The sequence below is a fragment of the Panulirus ornatus genome, chromosome 1 (assembly GCF_036320965.1).
Source record: "Panulirus ornatus isolate Po-2019 chromosome 1, ASM3632096v1, whole genome shotgun sequence".
NCBI lineage: Eukaryota > Metazoa > Arthropoda > Malacostraca > Decapoda > Palinuridae > Panulirus > Panulirus ornatus.
In genome coordinates this window covers 41,248,743-41,276,362 of record NC_092224.1, presented here as the reverse complement: position 1 = coordinate 41,276,362, position 27,620 = coordinate 41,248,743, and the positions used below count along the sequence as shown (strand labels likewise).

The 27,620-nt window shown below is 44.2% G+C and overlaps 1 protein-coding gene across 8 annotated transcripts in view; it reads right to left on the bottom strand.

Annotated features, from left to right (window-relative positions):
• Positions 1–27,620, bottom strand: part of LOC139748739 (ERI1 exoribonuclease 2-like) — a 362,528-nt gene that overhangs the window by 224,177 nt on the left and 110,731 nt on the right. The gene's annotated exons all lie outside the window — the stretch shown is intronic.

The following is a 27,620-nucleotide window of genomic DNA, read 5'->3' as shown; positions in this document are numbered from 1 at the left end:
ATGGGTCTAAATGACGGTTCTTGACACAAGTCGGTAGAGACCGGAGTCCAACTTCGTAAATAAACTTGAAAAAATGAGTATAGTCGAAATACCTGGAGAGTTCAAGTGTCTGAATACATTACTTACACAGGACGTCACATACAATTCTTCATCTTTCACAAGACACTCAACTTACTGCATCATAGAAATTGTAAGTTGTACAGAATATGTAAAAGTTTCAAACGTATTAAACTACAAGCATGACGGTATGACCCTTGATTACCACGGTACGACCCTTGGATACCACGGGACCCTTGGGTACCACGGTACAACTATTCAGTACCACGGTGCGAGCTTGAGTACCACGGTAAGAGCCTTGGATACCACAGAAGGACCCTTGGGTACCGCGGCACAAACATTGGGTACCAAAGTAAGACTCTTGGGTACCACGGAACGACCCTTTAGTACCACAGTAAGACCCATAGGTACTACTGTACGACCCGTGAGTGCCACGGTACGACCCTTGGATACCATGGTACGACCCTTGGGTATCACAGAATGACCCTTTAGTACCAAAGTACGACCCTTCGATACTGCGGTACGATCCTAGAGAACCACGGTACGAGCCTTAGGCATCACGGTACGACCCTTGAGTACCACGGTAAGACCCATAGGTACTACTGTACGACCCTTGTGTACCACAGTACGACCCTTCGATACCATGGTACGACCCTTGGGCACCAAGGGACGATCCTCGCATACCACGGGAACACCCTTGAATACCATGGTACGAGTATTCAGTACTACGGTGCAAACCTTGAATACCACAGTGTGACCCATGGTAAGACCCTTGCGTACCACGGCAAAAGCCTTGGATACCATGTTACGACTCTTGGGCAACAAGGCAAGACTCTTCAGTGCCACGATACGTCCCTTGGTAACCACGGTACGAGCCTTGTGTACCACGGTACGAGCCTTAGACACTACGGTACGAACATTGGGTACCACGAAACGATCCTTGAGTACCACGGTACGAGCCTTGGGTAAAACGATACGACCCTTGGGTACCACGACGGAACCCTTGGGTATCACAATATGACCCTTGAGTACCACGGTATGACCTTTTGATACCACGGTACGACCCTTTGGGTACCATGGTAAGAGCCTTGGATGCCACGGTACGACCCTTGGATACCACGGTGCGACCCTGCGTACCACGGTGAGAGCCTCTGATGACACGATCCGACCATTGGGAACCACAGGACGACCACTGAGTACCACTGTACGACCACTGTATATCTATGGTGAAAGCCTTGGATACTACAGTGAGACCCTTGGGTACGTAAGACCTTTGAGTACCACAGTTCGAGCCTCAGATATCACGGTACGACTCTTGGGTACTACGGTGCAATCCTTCAGTACCATGGTAAGAGCCTTGTTACCTAGGTACGACCCGTAATGCGCCCCTTGGGTACCACGTTACCAATATTGTGTGCCACGGCTTGACCCTTAGGTACCATAACACGACCATTTATTAACACGGTGCGACCCCTGAATACCACAATACGCGCCTAGGGTACCACGGTACGAGCTTTAGTTACCACGGTACGACCCTTGGGTACCACGTTATTAATATCATGTACTACGGTACGACCCTTCGGTACCATAGCATGGTTCGACCCTTGATTACCACAGTACGAGCCTTGGTACCATGGTACGAGCTTTAGGTACCACGGTACGGCCCTTGGGTACTACGATGCAACCCTTGAGTGCCACGGTAGGACTCATGGGTACTATGGTAGGACCCTTGAGTACCAAGGTAAGTGCCTTGGATACCACGATCGAGACTCAGGTACCACTGTGCGACCCATGGGTACTATGGTACGACCCTTGAGTACCACGGTAAGTACCTTGGGTATCACACTACGGGCCTTAGGTAACACTGTATAACCCTTGGGTACTGTGGTGCGACCCTTGAGTACCACGGAAAGTGCCTTGGACTCCACTGTTCGAGCCTTGGGTACCACTGCGCGACCTTTGGGTACTATGGTACGGCCTTTGAGTACCATGCACGAAACTTGGATACCACGGTACGACCCTTGGGTACCACGTTGCGACCCTTCAGTACCACGGTAAGAGCCTTGGATACCACGGAACGACCCTTGGGTACCACGGTACGAACACTGGGTACCACAGTACGAGCTTTACGGCCCTTGGGTACTAGATATGATCCTTGAGTACCAAGGTAGGACTTTTGGGTACTACGGTATGGCACGACCCTTGAGTACCATGGTAAGTGTCTTGGATACCACGGTACAAACCTTAGGTACCACTGTACGACACTTGGGTACTATGGTATGACCTTTGAGTACCCGGAACGTGCCATGGGTACCACGGTACGATCTTCCGGTACCACGGTACGAATACTGGGTACTAAGGTAAGACCCTTGAGTACCACGATACGATCCTTGAGTAACACGGTATGACCATTGAGTATCATGGTACGACCCTTGAGCACCAGGGTAATACCCTCGGATAACACGGTGCGACCCTTGCGTACTACGTTCCTTGAGTACCACGGTATGAGCCTAGGGTACCACGGTACGAGCCTTGGATACCACGTTACGATCCCTGGGTACCACGGTACGACCCTCGTATACCACAGCACGACCCTTGGGTACCATGGTACGAGCCTTGGGTAATATGATACGAACTTAAAGTACCACGGTACGACCCTTGGGTACCACGATGCAAGCCTTGGGGACAACGGTGTGACCCTTAGGTACTACGGTACGAACCTTGAATACCACGTACGAGCCTTGGATACCACGGTGTGACAATTGAGTTCCACGGTATGACCATTGCGTACGAGCCTTGGATACCAAGGTACGACCCTTGGGTAGCATGATACGACTCTTGGGTACCACGGTACAACCCATGGGTACCACGATGCAAGACTTAGGTACTACGGAATGACCATTGGGTATCACGGTGCGACCCTTGAGCACCTGGGTAATAAGGTAATACCCTTGGATAACACTGTGCGAACCTTGCGTACCACTGTACGACCCTTGGGTTCTACGGTATAAACCTTGGGTACCACGGTACGTCCCTTGCGTCCCACTGCACGACCCTTGGGTACCACGGTATGAACCTTGGGTACCACGGCACGAGCCTTGGATTCCACGGTACGACCCTTGGCACCACGGTAAGAACCTTGGGTACTATGGTACAGCCATTGGGTACCATGGTAATAGCCTTGGATACCACAGTACGATCCTTCGGCAACATAGTACAACTTTTGGGTACCACGGTACCACCCTTGAATACCACGGTACGACCATTCAGTACCACGGTGCGAGCCTTAGATACCAAGGAAAGATCCTTGGGTACCATGGTATTTCCCTTGGGTATCACGGTACGAGCATTGGTTACTACGTTAGGAACTTTGGATACCACGGTACGAATCGTGGATTCCACGGAATTACCCTTGGGTACACGGTATGAGCGTTGGGAACCAAGGTACGACTACTGGGTACCACGGTAAGGCTTGGGTAACATAATGTGACCCTTGGGTATCACAGTACGACCTTTGAGTGCCTCGGTGCGACCCTTGAATATCACAGTAAGATCCCTGGGTACCACGGTACGATCCTTGGATACCATGGTGCGACCCTCGGGTACTTTGGTAGGAGTCTTGGATAACACGGTACGAGCTTCAGGTAATACTGTACAAGCTTAAGGTACCACGGTACGAGCCATGAGTACCACGGTGTGAGCCTTGGGCACAACGGTGTGACCCTTACGTACCGCAGTACGACCCTTGAATACAACGTGACCATTGAGTACAACTGTACGACCCTTGGGAGCATGATACGACTCTTGGATATACCACGGTACGACTCTTGAGTACCACGGTACGAGACTTGGGTACCACGATACTTCCATTGGGTATCACGGTACGACCCTTGAGTACCAGGGTGATACCCTTGGATAACACGGTACGACCCTTGCGTACCACTGTACGACCCTTGGGTACCACGGTACGACTCGTGGATTCCACGTTATTACCCTTGGGTACACGGTATGAGCCTTGAGTACCAAGGTACAACTATTGGGTACCACGGTAAGACTTGGGTAACATAGTACGACCCTTGGGTACCACGGCACGATCTTTGAATACCCTGGTGCGACCCTTGAATAACACGGTACGATCCCTGGGTACCACGGTACGACCCTTGGATACTGCGGTACGATCCTTGGGTACCACGGTAGGAGCCTTGGGTAACACGGTATGAGCTCAAGGTACCACGGTGCGAGCCTTGGGGACCACGATACGAGACTTGGATACCTCGGTATGACCGTTGGGTATCACGGTTCGACCCTTGAGTACCATTATAATACCCTTGGATAATACGGTACGACCCTTGCGCTCCATGGTATGAACCTTGGGTACCACGGTACGACCCTTGAATGCCTCGGTGCGACCATTCAGTACCACGATGCAAGTCTTGGATACTACGGAAATACCCTTTGGCACCGTGGTACTTCCCTTGGATATCACGGAACGAGCATTGGTTACCACGGTAGGACTTTTGGGTACCACGTTACGACTCGTGGATTCCACGTCATTACCTTTGGGTACACAGTATGAGCCTTGGGTACCAAGTTACGACTATTGAGTACCACGGTAAGACTTGGGTAACATAGTGCGACACTTGGGTACCACAGTCCGACCTTTGAGTACCTCGGTGCGACCCTTGAGTTCCACGCTACGACCATTGAGTGCCATAATGCAAGCCTTAGATATCTCGGTACGACCCTTTGGTACCACGATTCGGCCATTGGGTACCATGGGACTACCCTTGGGAACAACGGTGCTAGCCTTGGATTCCACAGTACGACCCTTGGGAAGCACGGCACGACTCGGGTAGCACGGTGGGACTCTTGGGTACCACGGTTCGAGCCTTGGATAACACGGTACAACCCATGGGTACTACGGTACGACCCTTGGGTATCACGATACGAGACTCAGATACCACGGTAAGACACTTGGTATCACGGTGCGATCCTTGAGCACCAGGGTAATATCCTTGGATAACAAGTTACGACCCTTGCGTACCACTGTACGACCCTTGGGTACCACGGTATAAGCCTTGGATACCACGGTACGACCCTTCGGTACCACGGTAAGAATCCTCGGTAGTATGGTACAACCCTTGGGTACCACGGTGATAGCCTTGGATGCCACAGTACGATCCTTGGTACTGCCCTTGGGTACCACGGAACAGGCAGTAACTACCACGTCAAGGCCCTTGGTCACTGTAATACAACCCTTTAGCACCATGGTACATCCCTTGGGTACCACGGTGCAAAAATTGGGTACCACGGTACGAGCCTTGGGTACACAAGTACTGCATTTGGGTACCACGGTACGAGCCTTGGGTATGCCAGTACGACCCTGGGATACCAAGGTGCAACCTTTGGGTACCACGATACAACCCGGTGGTACCACGGTAAGACCCTTGGGTACCACGTTACGAGCCTTGTATACCACGGTACGACCCTTGAGTGCCACAGTAGAACCATTCTTTCCCACGGTGCGAGCCTCGGATACCACTGTAAGACCATTGGGTACTATGGTACTACCCTTGGGTACGACGACATGAGCCACGGGTACCACGGTAAGACCCTTTGGTACCACGGTACAACTCTTGGGTACCATAGCACGACCCTTGGGCACGACGTCACGAGCCTTAGATACCACGACACAGCCCCTGGGTACCACGATACGACCCTTACGTACCACGGTACGATCCCTTGAGTACGAGCCTTGGTACGAGCCTTGGGTATCACGTTGCGACCTTAACTCACCACAGAACGACCTTTGGGTACCACGGTACGACCTTTGAGTTCCACTATGAGAGCCTTTGATACACGGTACGAGTCTTGGGTACCACGGTACACTAGTACTATCAACAACGACAAGAGTAATAATATCAGCAGTGACAACAGTAATAACAGTATTAGCAGAAACAACAGCAGAAGTTTCAGCAGCAACAACAGTAGTACTATGATCAGCGACAACAGTGCTATTATCAGTAGCAAAAGAGTATTAGTATCAATAGCGAGAAAAGTATTAGTATCAGTAGCGACAACACTAGCAGTATCATCAGCGACAACAGTAGCAGTATCAGTAGCGACAACTGTAGTGCTATAAGCAGCAACAACAGTAGCAGTATCAGCAGCGAAAATAGTGGTAGTATCAGCAGTGAAAAAAGTAGTAGCATCAGTAGCGATAACAGTAGTAGTATCAGCAGCGACATTTGTTTATAACTGCATCGACAAAAATGATAGTATCAGCAACAAAAACAATGAAAGCATCAGCAGCAACAACAGTAGTAGTTTCAGGAGCGACAGCAGTAGCAGTATCAGCAGCTACAACAGTAGTAGTATCAGGAACGACAACAGTAGCTGTATCAGCATCGACAACAATAGTAGTATCAGCAGCAACAAATGTAGGAGTATCAGCAGCGACAACAGTCGTAGCATTAGCAGTGACAACACTAGTTGTATCAGCATGGAAAACAGTTGCAGTATCGCCATTGACAACAGTAGCAGCATCAGCAGGAACACTAGGAGCAGTAGAGCAGTATCAGCAGCGACAACATTAATAGGATCAGGGAAGACAATAGTAGCGACAACAGGTGTAGCATCAACATCAACAACAGTAGTAGTATCAGCAGCGACAACAGTATTAATACCAACAGTGACAACAGTAGTGATATCGGCAGCGAGAACAGTAGTTGTATCTGCAGCGAGAATAGTAGTAGTATCAGCAGTGCCAAAGTAGAAGTATCAACAGCGACAACAGTAGCAGTATCAACAGCGACATCAGCAGTAGCACCAGCAGTTACAACAGTAGTAGCATCAGCTGCAGCAGCATTAGTAGTATCAGCTGCGACAAAAGTAGTATTATCATTAGTAACAAAAGAAACCACTAGTGTCAGCAGCGAACCCACTCGTGGCGGAAATGTGGTCACTCGTAGGTAGTTGCAGTGAACCCGCTCGTGTCAGCAGCGGCTTACTCGTGGTAGCGCCGAATCCACTCGTGGCCGTCCACAGCAGTGAGTTTTCTCGTGGTAGCACCGAATCCACTCGTGGCAGCTGTGAATCGCAATCAACGCAGCTGTGAACCCACAGGACTGGAGGAAACGGTGCTACAGTCGTCAACAGCAGAGCTGCTCCTCCTCCACTGTGGCTTGATTGCTCCAGGTCCTGCACGAGAACATTTCATAATTTCCACCAATAAGTTTACAATCCATCTTGGTTATGCAGGGACTAAGACTAAGGATCACAAGCCACAATACATCGTCTGCCTCAACTACGTCGTCAGCGCCTCTTCGCAAACGGAACTACCTTGGCCCACCAGTGATGCAACTACGTTTGTAAATCGGGAACCATTGCAACACAAACCCCGCCAGGTGGTAGAGTTTCCCGCAGTGTATCGAGACAGACATCCCCAGAACTTCTTTTTAAAGGGGAAGTAAATGTTTATAGTTGTGTTACTGGAGTGAGAGTTTTCATACATGGTGTTTTGACAAGAAAATAGTGAAATTGGAGAAAAATGTAGCTTAGACATTGAAGCTTATTGATACAGTGGTTAAATTGATGAGAACTGCTATTGACGTTTGTGTAAATAAATTATACATTTCCTTTTTCCATAGCCAGAGGTTGAACCATTATGTGACATTCATTTTTTTTCATTCATTTCAAGCTAGAAGTTTCAGTTTTCTAAATTGTTTCTTACATTTTTTCATATGTATATATATGTATGTGTGTGTGTGTGTATATGTGCGTATGTATGTGTATGTGTGTGTATGTGTATATGTATATATATATGTATATTATCCCTGGGGATAGGGGTGAAAGAATACTTCCCACGTATTCCTCGCGTGTCGTAGAAAGCGACTAGAGGGGACGGGAGCGGGGGGCCAGAAATCCTCCCCTCCTTGTATTAACTTTCTAAAATGGGAAACAGAAGAAGGAGTCACGCGGGGAGTGCTCATCCTCCTCGAAGGCTCAGAGTGGGGTGCCTAAATGTGTGTGGATGTAACCAAGATGTGAAAAAAGGAGAGATAGGTAGTATGTTTGAGGAAAGGAACCTGGATGTTTTGGCTCTGAGTGAAACGAAGCTCAAGGGTAAAGGGGAAGAGTGGTTTGGGAATGTCTGGGGAGTAAAGTCAGGGGTTAGTGAGAGGACAAGAGCAAGGGAAGGAGTAGCAATACTCCTGAAACAGGAGTTGTGGGAGTATGTGATAGAGTGTAAGAAAGTAAATTCTCGATTAATATGGGTAAAACTGATAGTTGATGGAGAGAGGTGGGTGATTATTGGTGCATATGCGTCTGGGCATGAGAAGAAAGATCATGAGAGGCAAGTGTTTTGGGAGCAGCTGAATGAGTGTGTTGGTGGTTTTGATGCACGAGACCGGGTTATAGTGATGGGTGATTTGAATGCAAAGGTGAGTAATGTGGCAGTTGAGGGAATAATTGGTATACATGGGGTGTTCAGTGTTGTAAATGGAAATGGTGAAGAGCTTGTAGATTTATGTGCTGAAAAAGGACTGATGATTGGGAATACCTGGTTTAAAAAGCGAGATATACATAAGTATACTTATGTAAGTAGGAGAGATGGCCAGAGAGCGTTATTGGATTACGTGTTAATTGACAGGCGTGCGAAAGAGAGACTTTTGGATGTTAATGTGCTGAGAGGTGCAACTGGAGGGATGTCTGATCATTATCTTGTGGAGGCTAAGGTGAAGATTTGTATGGGTTTTCAGAAAAGAAGAGTGAATGTTGGGGTGAAGAGGGTGGTGAGAGTAAGTGAGCTTGGGAAGGAGACCTGTGTGAGGAAGTACCAGGAGAGACTGAGTACAGAATGGAAAAAGGTGAGAACAATGGAAGTAAGGGGAGTGGGGGAGGAATGGGATGTATTTAGGGAATCAGTGATGGATTGCGCAAAAGATGCTTGTGGCATGAGAAGAGTGGGAGGTGGGTTGATTAGAAAGGGTAGTGAGTGGTGGGATGAAGAAGTAAGAGTATTAGTGAAAGAGAAGAGAGAGGCATTTGGACGATTTTTGCAGGAAAAAAATGCAATTGAGTGGGAGATGTATAAAAGAAAGAGACAGGAGGTCAAGAGAAAGGTGCAAGAGGTGAAAAAAAGGGCAAATGAGAGTTGGGGTGAGAGAGTATCATTAAATTTTAGGGAGAATAAAAAGATGTTCTGGAAGGAGGTAAATAAAGTGCGTAAGACAAGGGAGCAAATGGGAACTTCAGTGAAGGGCGCAAATGGGGAGGTGATAACAAGTAGTGGTGATGTGAGAAGGAGATGGAGTGAGTATTTTGAAGGTTTGTTGAATGTGTTTGATGATAGAGTGGCAGATATAGGGTGTTTTGGTCGAGGTGGTGTGCAAAGTGAGAGGGTTAGGGAAAATCATTTGGTAAACAGAGAAGAGGTAGTGAAAGCTTTGCGGAAGATGAAAGCCGGCAAGGCAGCAGGTTTGGATGGTATTGCAGTGGAATTTATTAAAAAAGGGGGTGACTGTATTGTTGACTGGTTGGTAAGGTTATTTAATGTATGTATGACTCATGGTGAGGTGCCTGAGGATTGGCGGAATGCGTGCATAGTGCCATTGTACAAAGGCAAAGGGGATAAGAGTGAGTGCTCAAATTACAGAGGTATAAGTTTGTTGAGTATTCCTGGTAAATCATATGGGAGGGTATTGATTGAGAGGGTGAAGGCATGTACAGAGCATCAGATTGGGGAAGAGCAGTGTGGTTTCAGAAGTGGTAGAGGATGTGTGGATCAGGTGTTTGCTTTGAAGAATGTATGTGAGAAATACTTAGAAAAGCAAATGGATTTGTATGTAGCATTTATGGATCTGGAGAAGGCATATGATAGAGTTGATAGAGATGCTCTGTGGAAGGTGTTAAGAATATATGGTGTGGGAGGAAAGTTGTTAGAAGCAGTGAAAAGTTTTTATCGAGGATGTAAGGCATGTGTAAGTGTAGGAAAAGAGGAAAGTGATTGGTTCTCAGTGAATGTAGGTTTGCGGCAGGGGTGTGTGATGTCTCCATGGTTGTTTAATTTGTTTATGGATGGGGTTGTTAGGGAGGTAAATGCAAGAGTTTTGGAAAGAGGGGCAAGTATGAAGTCTGTTGGGGATGAGAGAGCTTGGGAAGTGAGTCAGTTGTTGTTCGCTGATGATACAGCGCTGGTGGCTGATTCATGTGAGAAACTGCAGAAGCTGGTGACTGAGTTTGGTAAAGTGTGTGGAAGAAGAAAGTTAAGAGTAAATGTGAATAAGAGCAAGGTTATTAGGTACAGTAGGGTTGAGGGTCAAGTCAATTGGGAGGTGAGTTTGAATGGAGAAAAACTGGAGGAAGTGAAGTGTTTTAGATATCTGGGAGTGGATCTGGCAGCGGATGGAACCATGGAAGCGGAAGTGGATCATAGGGTGGGGTAGGGGGCGGAAATTCTGGGGGCCTTGAAGAATGTGTGGAAGTCGAGAACATTATCTCGGAAAGCAAAAATGGGTATGTTTGAAGGAATAATGGTTCCAACAATGTTGTATGGTTGCGAGGCGTGGGCTATGGATAGAGTTGTGCGCAGGAGGATGGATGTGCTGGAAATGAGATGTTTGAGGACAATGTGTGGTGTGAGGTAATTTGATCGAGTGAGTAACGTAAGGGTAAGAGAGATGTGTGGAAATAAAAAGAGCGTGGTTGAGAGAGCAGAAGAGGGTGTTTTGAAGTGGTTTGGGCACATGGAGAGAATGAGTGAGAAAAGATTGACCAAGAGGATATATGTGTCGGAGGTGGAGGGAACGAGGAGAAGAGGGAGACCAAATTGGAGGTGGAAAGATGGAGTGAAAAAGATTTTGTGTGATCGGGGCCTGAAGATGCAGGAGGGTGAAAGGAGGGCAAGGAATAGAGTGAATTGGAGCGATGTGGTATACCGGGGTTGACGTGCTGTCAGTGGATTGAATCAAGGCATGTGAAGCGACTGGGGTAAACCATGGAAAGCTGTGTAGGTATGTATATTTGCGTGTGTGGACGTATGTATATACATGTGTATGGGGGGGGTTGGGCCATTTCTTTCGTCTGTTTCCTTGCGCTACCTCGCAAACGCGGGAGACAGCGACAAAGTATAATAAAAAAATAATAAATAACAAAAGAAATACTGTCAGCAGCGAAAATAGTAGTAGTATCAGCTGTGAGATAATTACTAGTGTCTGCAGTGACAATAACAGCAGTATCAGTAGTGACAACAGTAGCAGCATCAGCAGTGACAACATTAGTAGCATCAGCAGCGAAAACATTAGTATATCAACAGAAACAACAGTAGTAGTATCAGCAGTGACAACAATAGTAGTGTCAGCAGACAAAAGTAGTGGTATCAGCAGCATCAACGGTGGTAGTATAAGCAACGAAAACAGTATCAGTATCAACACTGAGAAAAGTAGAAGTGTCAGCTTCGATAACAATAGGAGTATCAGCAATGATAACAGTGGTAGCATCAGTAGTGACAGCATTAGTTATATCAACATCAATAAAAGCAGTAGTATCACCGGAGACAACAATAGTAGTATCAGTATTGACAACAATAGTAGTATCAGCAGTGACAAAAGTAGATGTGTCAGCAGCGAAAACAGTTGTACCATTAGCAACAACAGCAATTGTAGTGTCAGCAAAAACAACAGTGGTAGTATCAGCAGCAACAACCGGAATAGTATGAAGAGCAACAACAGCAATAGTATCAGTAGCGACAACAGAAAAAACATCACCATCGACAACAGTCGTAGTATCAGCAGCAACAACAGCAGTAGTACTAGCAGTAACAACAGTAGCAATATCAGCAGTGAGAAAAGTAGCAAAGTCAGCACCGATAACAAATATACTATCAACAGCGACAGCATTACTAGTATCATCAGCGACGATAGCAGTGGTATCACTTACGACAACAGTAGTAGTACCAGCAGCTATAACAGTACTAGTACCATCAGGGACAACATTAGCAGTATCAGCAGAGATAACAGTATTAGTATCAGCAGCGACAACAGTAGTAGTATCTGCAGCGACAACAGGAGTAGTATCAACATCAACAACAGTAGTAGTATCAGCAGCAGCAACAGTATTAGTATCAAAAGTGACAATAGTAGTAATATCAGCAGCGAGAACAGTAGTAGTATCAGCGGTGACAAAAGTAGTAGTATCAACAGCGACAACAGTGACAGTATCAACAGTGACAACAGCAGTAGTAATAGCAGTTACAACAGTAGCAGTATCAGCTGCAACAGCATCAGTAGTATCAGCTGCGACAACAATAGCATTATCATTAGTAACAAACGTGATAGTGTCAGCAGCGAAAATAGTAGTAGTATCAGCAGTGAGATAATTAGTAGTGTCTGCAGTGACAACATTAGTACTATATGCAGTGACAATAATAGTAGTATCAGTAGTGACAACAGTAGTAGCATCAAAATTGATAACAGTAGTAGCATCAGCAACGACAAAAGTTGTAGTATCAGCAGTGAAAACTGGAATAGTATCAGAAGCAACAACAGGAGCAGTATGAACGGCAACAACAGAAGTAGTATCAGCAGCGAAAACAGTAGTAGTATCAGCAATGTGAAAAGTAACAATGTCAGCTTCGATAACAATAAAGTATCGGCAGCGATAACAGTGGTAGCATCCGTAGTGACAACAGTAGTACTGTCAGCAGCGACAACAAAGTAGTAGTATCTGAAGCCAGAACAGTAGTAGTATCAGTAGTGACAACAATAGTAGTATCAACAACGACAACAGTAGCAGTATCAGCAGCGACAACAAAAGTCATTTAAGCAGCAAAAACAATAGTAGTATCAGCAGCGACAACAGTAGTAGTTTCAGCAGTGAAAACGTAAGTTGCATCAACTGCGGTAACAGTAGTAGTATCAGTATCGACAACGGCAGGAGTATCATCATCGACAACAGTAGTACTATCAACACCAACAACAGTCGTAGTATCAGCAGTGACAGCGGTAATAGTATCAGCAGAAACAACAGAAATATCAACATCAACAACATTGCTATCATCAGGGACAGAAGTACTATTAGCAAAACAGTATTAGAATCAGCAGCGAGAACACTAGTAGCATCAGCAGCAACAACAGGAGCAGTAGAGCCGTATCACCAGCAATAACAGTAGTAACAACAGTAGTACTGTCAGCAGAGACAACAGTATTAGTATCAGCAGCGACATCAGTAGTAGTAGCAGTGATAACAGTAGTAGTATCAGCAGCGACAACAGCAGTAGTATCAGCAGCGACAACAGTAGTTGTATCAGCAGCAACAACAGCATTAGTATCAGCAGCGTCAAGTGTAGTGCTATCAGCAGCGACAACAGTAGCAGTATCATCAGCGACAACAGTAGTAGCATCTGCAGCGACAATGATGGTATTATCAGCAGCAACAACAGCAGTAATATCAGCAGCATCAACACTAGCAGTATCAACAGCGAAAACAGTAATAGTATCAGCATCGCCAACAACAGCAGTATCAACAGCGACAACATAGTAGTATCATCAGCGACAACAGTGGTACTATCAACAACAGTTGTAGTATCAATATCGACAACAGTAGTAGTATCAGCAACAACAACAGTAGAAGCATCAACAGCAACAACAGTAGTACTATCATCAGCGACAACAGTACTATTATCAGCAGGAAAACAGTATCAGCAGAGAGAACAGTATCAGTATCAACAGCGAAAACAGAAGTACTAGCAGCAACAACAACAGTAGTAGAATCAGCAACAAAAATTGTAATAGTATTAGAGGTGAGAAAATTACTAGTGTCTACAGCAACATCATTCGTACTGTCAGCAGTGACAACAGTAGTAGTATCAGCTGCAACAACTTTGGTAGTAACCAGCGACAAAAGTAGTAGTATCAACAACGACAACAATAGCAGTATCAGCAGCGACAACAGTAGAAGAATAAGCAGTGACAATAGTAGTAGTATCAGCAGCGTCAACAGTAGTAGTACCTAGAGCGACAATAGTAGTAATATCAGCAGCGACAACAGTAGTGGTAAGAGCAGTGACAACATTAGTAACATCGGCGGCAACAACAGTAGTAGTGTCATTATCGACAACAGCAGCAGTATCAGCAGCGACAATGATAATAGTATCAGCAGCGAGAACACTGGTAGCATCAGCAGCAACAACAGGAGCAGCAGAGCCGTATCACCAGCGACAACAGTAGTACTATCAACAAAGAAAACACTCGTAGTATCAACATCGACAACAGTAATGGTATCAGCAGTGACAAGAATGGAAGTATCATCAGCAACAGCAGTTGAAGTATCAATAGCAACAACAGTAGTACCTGCATCAGCGACAAAAGTACTACTATCATCAGCAAAATAGTATTAGTATCAGCAACGAGAACAGTACTAGTATCAGCAGCGACAACAGTGGTAGTGTCAACAGCGACAACAGTCGTAGTATCAGCAGCGACAACAGTAGTATTATCAGCAGTGACAACAGCAGTATAATCAGCTGCGGCAACAGTAGTTGTATCAGCAGCAATAGCTTTGTCAGTATCAACAGCGACAAAAGTAATAGCATCAGTAGCGACAGCAATAGCAGTATGAACAGCGACAACAGTAGTAGTAGCAACAGCGATGAGAATAGTAACATCAGTACCGACAACAGAAACACTATCAGCAGCGACAACGATATTAGTATCAGCAGCAACAGCAATCGTAGTATCACATCGACAACAGTAGTATATTCAGCTGCGACAACAGCAGAAATATCAACAGCAACAACAGCAGTACGATCACCAGCGACAGCAGTACTACTCTCAGCAGCAAAACAGTAGTAGTATCATCATCAACAACGGTAGTAGTATCAACAACGACATCAGTAGCAGTATCAGCAACGACAACACTAGTAGTAGTAGCAGCAGCAGCAGCAGCGAAAATAGTGGTAATATCAGTAGTGAGAATATTAGTATTGTTACCAGCGACAAATCTATTAGTATCAAAAGCGACAACAGTAGTAGAATCAACAGTGACGACAGAGTATCAGAAACGACAACATTAGTAGTATTAGCAGCAATAACAGCTACGACAACAGTAAAGAATCAGCAGTAACAACAGTAGTTGTATCAGCAGCAACAACAGTAGTAGTATCAACAGCAATAAGAATAGTAGCAGCAGCACCGACAACAGAAACAGTATCAGCAGCGACAACAGCAGTAGTATCTGCAGCGACAATAGTATTATTAACAGCAGCAACAACAGTAATAGTATCAGCAGTGATAACAGTTGTAGTATCATAAGCAACAACAGTAATAGTATCAGCAGTGATAACAATTGTAGTATCACCAGCAACAACTGTACTAGTATCGGCAGCGACAACAGTAGCAGCATCAGTAGCAACAACAGTAGTAGTATCAGCAGCGACAACAGTAGCAGTATCAGCAGCAACAACAGTAGCAGCATCAGCAGCAACAACAGTAGTAGTATCAGCAGCGACAACAGTAGCAGCATCAGCAGCAACAACAGTAGTAGTATCAGCAGCGAAAACAGTAGTTGTATCAGCAGCAGCAACAGTAGTAGTATCATCATCGACAACAGCAGAGGTATCAAAAGCAATAACACTAGTAGTATCAGAGGCGACAACAATAGTAGTATCAGAAGCAACAACTGTAGTAGTATCAGCAGCACCAGTGGCAGTATCAACAGCGACAATAATAACTGTATCAGCAGCAACAACAGCAAAAGTATCAGCAGCGACAACAGCAGTACCATCAGTAGTGAACAACAGTAGTAGTATCAACAGCGACAACAGTAGTAGTATCAGCAGCGACAACAGAAGTAGTATCAACAGCAAAAACAGTAGTAGTATCAAGAGCAACAACAACAGTAGTAGCATCAGCAGCCACAACAGTATTAGCATCAGTAGCCACAACAGTAGTAGTATCAGAAGTAACAACTGTAGTAGTATCAGCATTGACAACAGTAGTAGCAACAGTAGTAGTTATTATCAGCAGCAACATCAGTAGCAGTATCAGCAGCGGCAACAATAGCTGTATCAGCAGCAATGACAGCAGAAATGTCAGCAGCAACAACAGGAGTACTATCAACAGCAACAAAAGTCAGCAGAGACCGTAGTAATAATATAAGCACCAAAACAGTAGCAGTATCAGCAGTCAAAACAGCAGTATTATCAGCAGCGGCAACAGTAGCAATATCAACAGCGTCAACAGTAGTAGTATCAGCATCGACAACAGTAGCAGTATCAACAGCAACAATAGTATTAGTATCAGCAGCAAAAATAGTAGCAGTGAGAAAAGTAGTAGTGTCAGCTACGACAAAAATAGCAGTATGAGCAGCGACAATAGTAGTAGCACTAGAAGTGACAACAGTAATAGCATCAGCAGCGACAACATTTGTTGTCACACCATTGACAAGAGTAACAGTAACAGCAGCAAAACAGTAGCAGTATCGTCAGCAAAAACAGTAGCAGTATCAGCAGCAACAACAGCAGCAGCATCAGCAGCAACAACAGTAGTAGTATCAGTGGCGACAACCGTAGCAGTATCAGCAGCGACAACAGTAGTGTATCAGTAGCGACAACAGTAGTAATATCAAGAGCAACAACAGTAGTAGTATCAGTAGCGACATCAGTAGCAGGATCAGCAGTGACAACAGTAGTAATATCAAGAGCAACAACAGTAGTAGTATCAGTAGCGACATCAGTAGCAGGATCAACAGCGACAACATTAGTAACATGAGCAGCAACAACATGAGCAGCAGAGCAGTATCATCAGCAACAACATTAGTAGTACTAGAAGTGACAGTAGTAGTAATATCAGTAACAACAACATTTGTAGTAATAACGTCGACATCAGCAGTAGAGTATCAGCAGCCCAGCGGTAGTAGTATCAGAAGCAACAACGGTAGTAGTATCAGAAGCAACAATGGTAGTAGTATCAGAAGCAACAACGGTAGTAGTATCAGCAGCAACAACGGTAGTGGTATCAGAAGCAACAACGGTAGTAGTATAAGCCCCAACAACAGTAGTAGTAACAGCAGCGTTAACAGCAGTAGTGTCAGAAGCAACTCCGGTTGTAGAATCAGCAGCAACAACGGTTGTAGAATCAGCAGCAACAGCAGTAATAGAATCAGCAGCAACAACAGTAGTAGTATCAGCAGCAACAACAGTAGTAGTATCAGAAGTGACAACACTAGTTGTATCAGCATCGACAACAGTTTTTATATCACCATTCACTACAGTAGTAGCTTCAGCAGCAACAACAATGGCAGCAGAGCAGCATCAGTATCGACAACATTATTAGCATCAGTAGTAAAATAGTAATAGTATCAGTAGCAATATCAGTAGTAGTAGTATCAGCAGCATCAACATTACTAGCATCTACAGCGACGCTAGTTGTATCAGTAGTGACAACACTAGTAGTATCAACAGCAACAACAGTAACAGTATCAGCAGCGACAACATTAGTAGTATTACCAACAGCAACAACAGTAGTAGTATCAGCAGCACCAACAGTAGTAGTATAAGCAGCGACAACAGTAGCAATGTCAGCACCATGAACAGTTGTACTATCAGTAGTGCCAACAGTAGTAGTATCAACAGCGACAACAGTAGCAGTATCAGCAGCGACAACAGTAGTAGTATCAGCAGCGACATAAGCGATAGTATCAGAAGCAACAACAGTAGTTGTATAAGCAGCAACAACAGTAGTAGTATCAGCAGCGACAACAGGAGTAGTATCAACAGCAACAACAGAAGTCGTATCAGCAGAGACAACAGTAGTGATATAAGCAGCAACAACAGGAGTAGTAACAGCAGCGCCAACAGTACTAGTATCAGCAGCGACAACAGTAGTAGTAACAGCAGCGCCAACAGTAGTAGTGTCAGCGGCGACAACAGTAGTAGTATCAGCACCGACAACAGTAGCAATATCAGCATCGACAACAGTAGTAGTATCAACAGCAGCAACAGTAGTAGTATCAGCAAAGAAAACAGTAGTAGCACCAAGTGACAACAGAAGTAGTATCAGCAGCGACAGCAGTAGTAATATCAGCATCGACAACAGTAGTAATATCAACAGCAGCAACAGTAGTAGTATCAGCAAAGAAAACAGTAGTAGCACCAAGTGACAACAGGAGAAGTATCAGCAACGACAACAATACTTTTATCAGCAGCGACGACAGTAGTTGTATGAGCTGATACAACAGTAGTTGTATCAGCAAGGATAACAATAGTAGTATCAGAAGTGACAATAGTTGTAGTATCGACAGCGAACACAGTTGTAGTGTCAGCATCGACAACAGTAGTAGAGTATCAGCAGCACCAACAGTTGTAGTATCAGTAGCAACAACAGTAGTAGTATCAACAGCGAAAACAGTAGTAGTATCAGAAGCAGCAACTATAGTAGTATCAGGAGCGACAACAGTAGTAGCATCAGTAGTGACAACAGTAGAAGTATCAGCAACGACATCAGTGGTGGTATCAGCAGCGACATTAGTGACTGTGTCAGGAGCAACGTCAGTAGTAGTATCAGCAGCGACAACAGGAGTAGCAGGATTAATTGCAACAACAGTAGTAGTATCAGCAGCGACAACAGGAGTAGCAAGATTAATTGCAACAACAGTAGTAGTATCAGCAGCGACAACAGTAATAATACAAGCAGCAACAACAGTAGTAGTATTAGCAGCACCAACAGTAGTAGTTTCAGCAGCGACAACAGTAGCAATATCAGCAGCGGCAACAGTAGTATTATCAGCATCGACAACAGTAGTAGTATCAAAAGCAAACCCAGTAGTAATATCAGCAGAGACAACAGTGGTAGCATCAGTAGTGATAACAGTAGTGGTATCAGCAGCGACAGCAGTGGTAGTACCAGCATTGACAACGATAAAATTTTAGCAGCAACAACAGTAGTTGTATCAGCAGCGGTAAGAGTATTAGTATCAGCAGCGACATGAGTAGTAGTATCAGCAGTGTCAACAGTAGCAGTATCAGTAGCGAAAACAGTAGAAGTATAAGCTGTGACAACAGTAGTAGTAGTATCAGCATCGACAACAGTAATAGTATCACCAGTGACAACAGTAGTAGGATCTGCAGACACAAAAGAGGTAGTATCAGCAGCGAAAATACTAGTAGTATCACTAGTGAGATTAGTAGTGTCAGCAGAGACATTAGTACTATCAGCAGCGAAAACATTATTAGTATCAGCAATGACAAAAGTAGCAGTATCAGCACCGATAACAGTAGTAGTATCGCCAGTGACAACAGTAGTAGCAAGAGCAGCAACAACAGGAGCAGCAGAGCAGGCTTTGCAGCGAAAATGATACTAGTATCAGAAGTGACTAGAGCAGTAGCATCAGCAGCGACAACATTTGTTGCAACACCATCGACAAGAGTAACAGAACCAGCAGCAAAAACAGTAGCAGTATCAGCAGTGACAACAGTAGCAGTATCAATAGCGACAACAATAGCAGTGTTATCACCGACATTTGTTGTAGTATCAATAGCGACAACAGTAGCAGTATCAGCAGCGACAACATTAATAACACCAGAAGCAACAACAGGAGCAGCAGAGGAGTATCAGCAACGACAACATTAGTAGTATTAGAAGTGACAATAGTGGAAGCATCTACAGCGACAACATTTGTAGTAATATCGACAACAGTAGTAGTATCAGCAGCGATAACAGTAGTAGTATCAGCAGCACCAACAGTTGTAGTATCGACAGCAACAACAGTATAAGTATCAACCGTGACAACAGTAGTAGTATCAGCTGTAACAGCAATAGTGTTACTAGGAGCGACAAAAGTAATAGTATCAGCAGCAACAACAGTAATAACATCAGTACTGACAACAATAGTAGTATCAGCAGCGAAAGCATTTGTAGTAATAGTTTCGACAAAAGTAGTAGTATCATCAAAGACAACCATATTTGTATCAATAGCAACAACAGTAGTAGTATCAGCAGCGACATCATTATTATATAAGCAGCAGCACCAGTAATAGTATCAGCAGCAGCAACAGTAGTAGTGTAAGCATCGACAACACTAGTAGTTTTAAGAGCAACAACAGTTGTAGTAAAAGCAGGAAAAATAGTAGTACTATCAGCTACGACAAAAATAGTAGTTTCAGCAGCGACAACAGTAATAGCATAAGTAGTGACAACAGCAGTAGTATCAGCAGCGACAACAGTAGCGGTATCAGCAGCGACATCAGTGGCAGTATCAGCAGCTACATCAGTGGTAGTATCAGCAGCGACAACAATAGTTACATAAGCAGCAATAAGAGTAATAGTGTCGGCAATGACAACAGGAGTAGTATCAACAGAAACAACAGTAGTAGTATCAGCAGCGACAAAAGATCATCAGCAGCGACAACAGTGGCAGTATCAGCAGCGACAACAGTAGTAGTATCAGCATCGAAAACAGTAGTAGTATCAATAGCAACAACAGTACTAGCATCAGCAGCGAAAATAGTAATAGTATGAGCAGTGAGAAAAGTAGTAGTGTCAGCTACGAACAAAGATAGTAGCATCATCAGCGACAACATAAGTTGTATCATCGGCAACAACAGTGGGTGCATCAGCAGCGATAACAGTAGTAGTATCAGCAGTGACAAGAGCAGTAGTATCAGCAGCGACAACAGAGGCAGTATCAGCAGCGACAACAGTAGTAGTATCAGCATCGAAAACAGTAGTAGTATCAATAGCAACAACAGTACTAGCAACAGCAAACACCAGTAGTAGTATCAGCAGCGACAACAGTAGTAGTATCAGTAGCTACGATAGTAGTTGTATCAACAGCAACACCAGTAGTAGCATCAGCAGCGACAACAGTAGTAGTATCAGCAGCGAAAACAGTATTAGTGTAAGCAACAACAACAGCATTAGTATCAGCAGCGACAACAGCATTAATGTAAGCGGCAACAACAGTAGTAGTATCAGCAGCGACAACGATAGTAGTATTAGAAGCAACAACTGTAGTAGTATCAGTAGCAATAACAGTGGTAGCATCAGTAGTGACAACAACAGTAGCATCAGCAACGTCAACATTTTTGGTAACAGCATCGACAACAATAGTTGTGTCACCAACGACATTAACAATTGTATCAACAGCAACAGCAGTAGTAGTATCAGCAGCGACAACAGGAGTAGTATCAACAGCAACAACAGTAGTAGTATCAGCAGCGACATTATAACATAAGCAGCAACAACAATAATAGTATCAGCAGCGAAAACAGGAGCAATATCAGCGGTGACAACAGTAGTGGTATAAGCATCGATGACAGTAGTAGTGTCAAGAGCAACAACAGTATTAGCATCAGCAGCGAAGTTGCAGCAAAGCAGTATCAGGAGCGACAGTATCAGAAATGCAACAGTAGTAGCAACAGCAGCGACAACATTTGTTGTAACACCATCGACAAGAGTGATAGTAACAGCAGCAGAAACAGTAGCAGTATCAGCAAAACAGTAGCAGTATCACAGCAACAACAGCAGCAGCATCAGCAGCAACAACAGTATAGCATCAGGCGACAACCGTAGCATATCAGCGCGACAACAGTAGTGTATCAGTAGCGACAACAGTAGTAATATCAAGAGCAACAACATAGTAGTATCAGTAGCGACATCAGTAGCAGGATCAGCAGTGACAACAGTAGTAATATCAAGAGCAACAACATAGTAGTATCAGAGGCATAGTAGCAGGATAACAGCGACAACATTAGTAACATGAGCAGCAACAACATGAGCAGCAGAGCAGTATCATCAGCAACAACATTAGTAGTACTAGAAGTGACAGTAGTAGTAATATCAGTAACAACAACATTTGTAGTATAACGTCGACACAGCATAGAGTATCAGCAGCCCAGCGTAGTAGTATCAGAAGCACAACGGTAGTAGTATCAGAAGCAACAATGGTAGTAGTATCAGAAGCACAACGGCAGTAGTACAGCAGCAACAACGGTAACAGCCGAGCAAGCAACAACAGGAGCAGCAGAGCAGTATCAGCAGCGACAATAATACTAGTATCAGAAGTGACAACAGTAGTAGCATCAGCAGCGACAACATTTGTTGTAACACCATCGACAAGAGTAATAGTAACAGCAGCAAAACAGCAGCAGTAACAGCAGCAATAACAGTAGTAGGATCATCAGCAAAAACATTACCATTATAAGCAGCAGCAAAGGCAGTAGTATTAGTAGCGACAACGGTAGCAGTATCATCAGCGACAACTGTACTAACATAAACAGCGAAAATAATAGCAGCATCAGCAGCGACAACACTAGTAAATCAGCAGGAACGAAAGGAGTAACAGAGCCGTATCATCAGCGACAACAGGAGTAATATCAGCAACGACAACGGTCGTAATATCAGCAATAACAACAGTTGTAGTATCAGCAGTGACAACAGTAGCAGTATCAGCATCGAAAAAAGTAGTAGTATGAGCGGTGACAACAGTACTAGTATCGGCATCGACAACAGCAGTAGTATCGCCAGTGACAACAGAAGTAGCATAAGCAGCAGCAACAACAGGAGCAGCAGAGCAGTATCAGCAGCGACAACGTTAGTAGTATCAGAAGTGACAACAGTAGTAGTGTCAGCACCTACAACATTTGTAGTAACAGTATCGACAACAGTAGTAGAGTAACAACAGTATCAACAGTGGTAGTATCAGCAGACACAACAGAGGTAGCATTAGCAGTAAAAATACTCGTAGTATTAGCTGTGAGAAAATTAGTAGTGTCAGCAGCGACAACATTAGTACTGTCAGCAGTGACAACAGCATTAGTATCAGCCGGGACAACAGTAGTTGTGTAGCAGCGACAACATTAGTTATATCGACAGTAAGATAGTAGTAGTATCAGCAGCGACAATAATAGTATCAGTTATGACAACATTAGAAGTATCAGCAGTGACAACAGTAGCAGTATCAGCAGCGACAAAACTAGTAGCATCAGCAGCAAAAACAAGAGCAGCAGAGCAGTATCAGAGCGACAACATTTGTTATAACGGCACCGACAAGAATAGTATCAGGAGCAAAAACAATAGCAGTATCAACAACAAAAACAGTAGTAGCATCAGTAGCGACAATAATAGCAGTATCAGCAGCGACAAAAGTAGTTGTATCAACAGCGACAACAGAAGCAGTATCAGCAGCGACAAAAGTAGCAGTATCAGCAGCGACAACAGCAGCAGTATCAGCAGCGACAACATTAGTAGTACTAGAAGTGAAAATAGTAGTAGTATCAACAGTGACAACATTTGTATTAATATAATCGACAACAGTACTAGAGTATCAGCAGCACTAACAGTAGTAGTATCAGAAGCAAAAACTGTAATAGTATCATCAGCGACAATAGTAGTAGCATCAGCAGTGACAGCAGTAGTAGTATCAGCAGCGACATTATAATATAAGCAACAACAACGGTAGTAGTATCAGAAGAAGCAACAGTGATAATATCAACAGCGAAAACAGTAGCAATATCAGCCTGCGGCAACAGTAGTGGAATAAGCATTGCCAACAGTAGTAATATCAAGAGCAACAACAGTAGTAGTATCAACAGCGCAAATAGTAGTAGTATCAACAGTGAGAAAAGAAGTAGTGTCAGCTGCGACATTAGTAATAGTTTGAGCACTAATAACAGTGGTAGTATTAGCAGCGACAACAGTAGTAGTATCAGCAGCAAAAACAGAGGTAGCATCAGCAGTGAGAAAATTAGTCGTTTCTGCAGCGACATCATTAGTACTATCAGCAGTGACAACAGTGGTAGTATCGCCAGTGACAACAGTAGTAGCATGAGAAGCAACAACAGTAGCAGTAGAGCAGTAGCAGCAGCGACAATAATACTAGTATCAGAAACGACAGTAGTAATAGCGTCAGCAGCGACAACATTTGTTGCAACACCATCGACAAGAGTAACAGTAACAGCAGCAAAATATTAGCAGTATCAGTAGCAACACCAGTAATAGTGTCAGCAGCAAAAACAGTACCAGTATCAGAGCAGCAACAGCAGTAGTATCAGTAGCGACAACGGTAGCAGTATTATCAGCGACAACTGTAGAATTATAGACAGCGACAACAGTAGCAGTATCAGCAGCGAAAACTCTAGTAACATTAGCAGCATCAACAGGAGCAGCAGAGCAGTATCAGCAACGGCAACATTAGTAATACTGGAAGTGAAAATAGTAGTAGTATCAACAGCGACAACATTTGTAGTAGCAGCCTCATCAACATTAGTAGAGTATCAGGAGTACCAACGATATTGATATCAACAGCAGCAACAGTATTAGTATCAACATCGACAACATATGTAGTATCAGCAACAAAAACGATAGTAGCATCAGCATCGACAAAATCAGTAGCATCAATAGTAACAACAGTAGTAGTATCAGCAGCGACATCAGTGGTAGTATCAACAGCAACAACAGTAGTGGTATCAGCAGTGATTCATTAATAATACAAGAAGCAAAGCAGTAGTAGTATCAAAAGTAGCAACAGTGGTAGTACCAGAAGCGACAAAAGTTGTAGCATCAGTAGTAGTAGCAGCGACCTCAGTGGTAGTATCAACAGCGACAACAATGGCTGTATCAGCAGCGACAACAGTAGTAGTATCAATAGGAACAACAGTAGTAGTAGTAGTAGTAGTATCAGCAGCGAAAATAGTATTAGCATCAGCAGAGAGAAAAGTTGTAGAGTCAGCTACGACAAAAATAGAAGTATCAGCAGCAACAACAGTAGTAGTATCAGCAGCGACAACAGTTGTAGTATCAGCAGCGACAACAGTTGTAGTATCAGCAGCGACAACAGTTGCAGAATCAGCAGCAACAACAGTAGCAGCATCAGCAACAAAAATAGTAGTAGCATCAGCAGCGACAACAATTGTAGTGTCAGCAGCGACAACAATTGTAGTGTCAGCAGTGACAACAATTGTAGTATTAGCTGCGACAACAGTTGTAGTATCAGCAGCGACAACAATTGTAGTGTCAGCAGCGACAACAGTTGTAGTATCAGCAGCGACAGCAATTGTAGTGTCAGCAGCGACAACAATTGTAGCATCAGCAGCGACAACAATTGTAGTGTCAGCAGCGACAACAGTTGTAGTATCAGCAGCGACAACAATTGTAGTGTCGGCAGCGGACAACAATTGTAGTATCAGCAGCGACAACGATTGTAGTGTCAGCAGCGACAACAATTGTAGTATCAGCAGTGACAACAATTGTAGTATCAGAAGCGACAACAGTTGATGTATCAGCAGCGACAACAGTTGTAGTATCAGCAGCGACAACGTTTGTAGTATCAGCAGCGACAACAGTTGTAGAATCAGCAGACACAACAGTTGTAGTATATCAGCAGCGACAACAGTTGTAGTATCAGCAGAGACAACGGTTGTGGTATCAGCAGCGACAAAAGTTGTAGTATCAGCAGCGACAACAGTTGTAGTGTCAGCAGCGACAACAATTGTAGCATCAGCAGTGACAACAATTGTAATATCAGCAGCGAAAACAGTTGTAGTATCAGCAGAAACAACAGTTGTAGTATCAGCGGCAACAACAGTAGTACTATCAGCAACGACAACAGTCGTTATATCAGCAGTGACAACAGCAGCAGTATCAGCATCGAAAACAGCGATGACAACAGCAGTAGCATCATCAGCAACAACAACAGGAGCAGCAGAGCAGTATCAGCGGTAACAACAACAGTAGCATCGGCAGCAGCAACAACAGGAGCAGCAGAGTAGTATCAGCAGCGACAACGTTAGTAGTGTCAGAAGTGACAACAGTAGTAGTATCAGCACTGAAACATTTGTTATAACAGCACCAACAAAAATAATGGTATCAGGAGCACAAACAGTAGCAGTATCAACAGCAAATACTGTAGTAGCATCAATAGCGAACAACAGTAGCAGTATCATCAGCGACAACAGTAGAAGCATCATTAGCGACAACAGTAGCAGTATCAGCAGCGACAACAGTAGTAGCATCATTAGCGACAACAGTAGTAGTATCAGCAGCGACAACAGTAGTAGTATCATCATCAACAACAGTACTAGTATCATAAACAACAGTAGTAGCAACAGTAGTGATAACTGTGGTAGTATCAGCAGCGACAACTGTAATACTATCAGCAGCGACAACAGTTGTATCAGCGGCAACAACAGTAGTAGTATCAAGAGCAGCAACATGGGCTGGGCGCTGATAGCTCATTATCCCCCCCCCCACCGCCCCCCGCCCCCCTCTCCACACCCCTCCTCCACCCTCCAACCCCCAACCCCCCCCCCCCCTCACCCCGAGGAAAACAGTCTAGTTTCTCTCGTGATCAGCAGCTACAGGGGGAGCTGCAGCAGGAACAGCACTGACAGTATCAACATGAACAGTAGGAGCAGCAGCAGCACTAACAGAAACAGCAGCAACAGCAGGATTACCAGTATGAACAGAAAGAACTGGAAGAGCAGTAGCAGTACCAGCATCAACAACGGAAGTAGTAATGTCATCAACAGTAGCAGTATCAGCATCAACAACGGAAGTAGTAATGTCATCAACAGTAGCAGTACCAGCATCAACAACGGAAGTAGTAATGTCATCAACAGTAGCAGTACCAGCATCAACAACGGAAGTAGTAATGTCATCAACAGTAGTAGTATCAGCATCAACAACGGAAGTAGTAATGTCATCAACAGTAGCAGTATCAGCATCTACAACGGAAGTAGTAATGTCATCAACAGTAGCAGTATCAGCATCAACAACAGAAGTAGTAATGTCATCAGCATTAGCAATATCAGCATCTACAACGGAAGTAGTAATGTCATCAACAGTAGCAGTATCAGCATCTACAACGGAAGTAGTAATGTCATCAACAGTAGCATTATCAGCATCAACAACGGAAGTAGTAATGTCATCAACAGTGGCAGTATCAGCATCAACAACGGAAGTAGTAATGTCATCAACAGTGGCAGTATCAGCATCAACAACGGAAGTAGTAATGTCATCAACAGTAGCAGTGTAAGCATCAACAACGGAAGTAGTAATGTCATCAACAGTACCAGTATCAGCATCATCAACAACGGAAGTAGTAATGTCATCAACAGTGGCAGTATCAGCATCAACAACGGAAGTAATGTCATCAGCATTAGCAATATCAGCATCTACAACGGAAGTAGTAATGTCATCAACAGTAGCAGTACCAGCATCTACAACGGAAGTAGTAATGACATCAACAGTAGCAGTGTCAGCATCTACAACGGAAGTAGTAACGTCATCAACAGTAGCAGTATCAGCATCTACAACGGACGTAGTAATATCAACAGTAGCAGTATCAGCATCTACAACGGAAGTAGTAATGTCATCAACAGTAGCAGTGTTAGCATCATCAACGGAAGTAGTAATGTCATCAACAGTAGCAGTATCAGCATCTACAACGGAAGTAGTAATGTCATCAACAGTAGCAGTATCAGCATCTACAACGGAAATAGTAATGTCATCAACAGTAGCAGTATCAGCATCAACAACGGAAGAAGTTATGTCATCAACAGTAGCAGT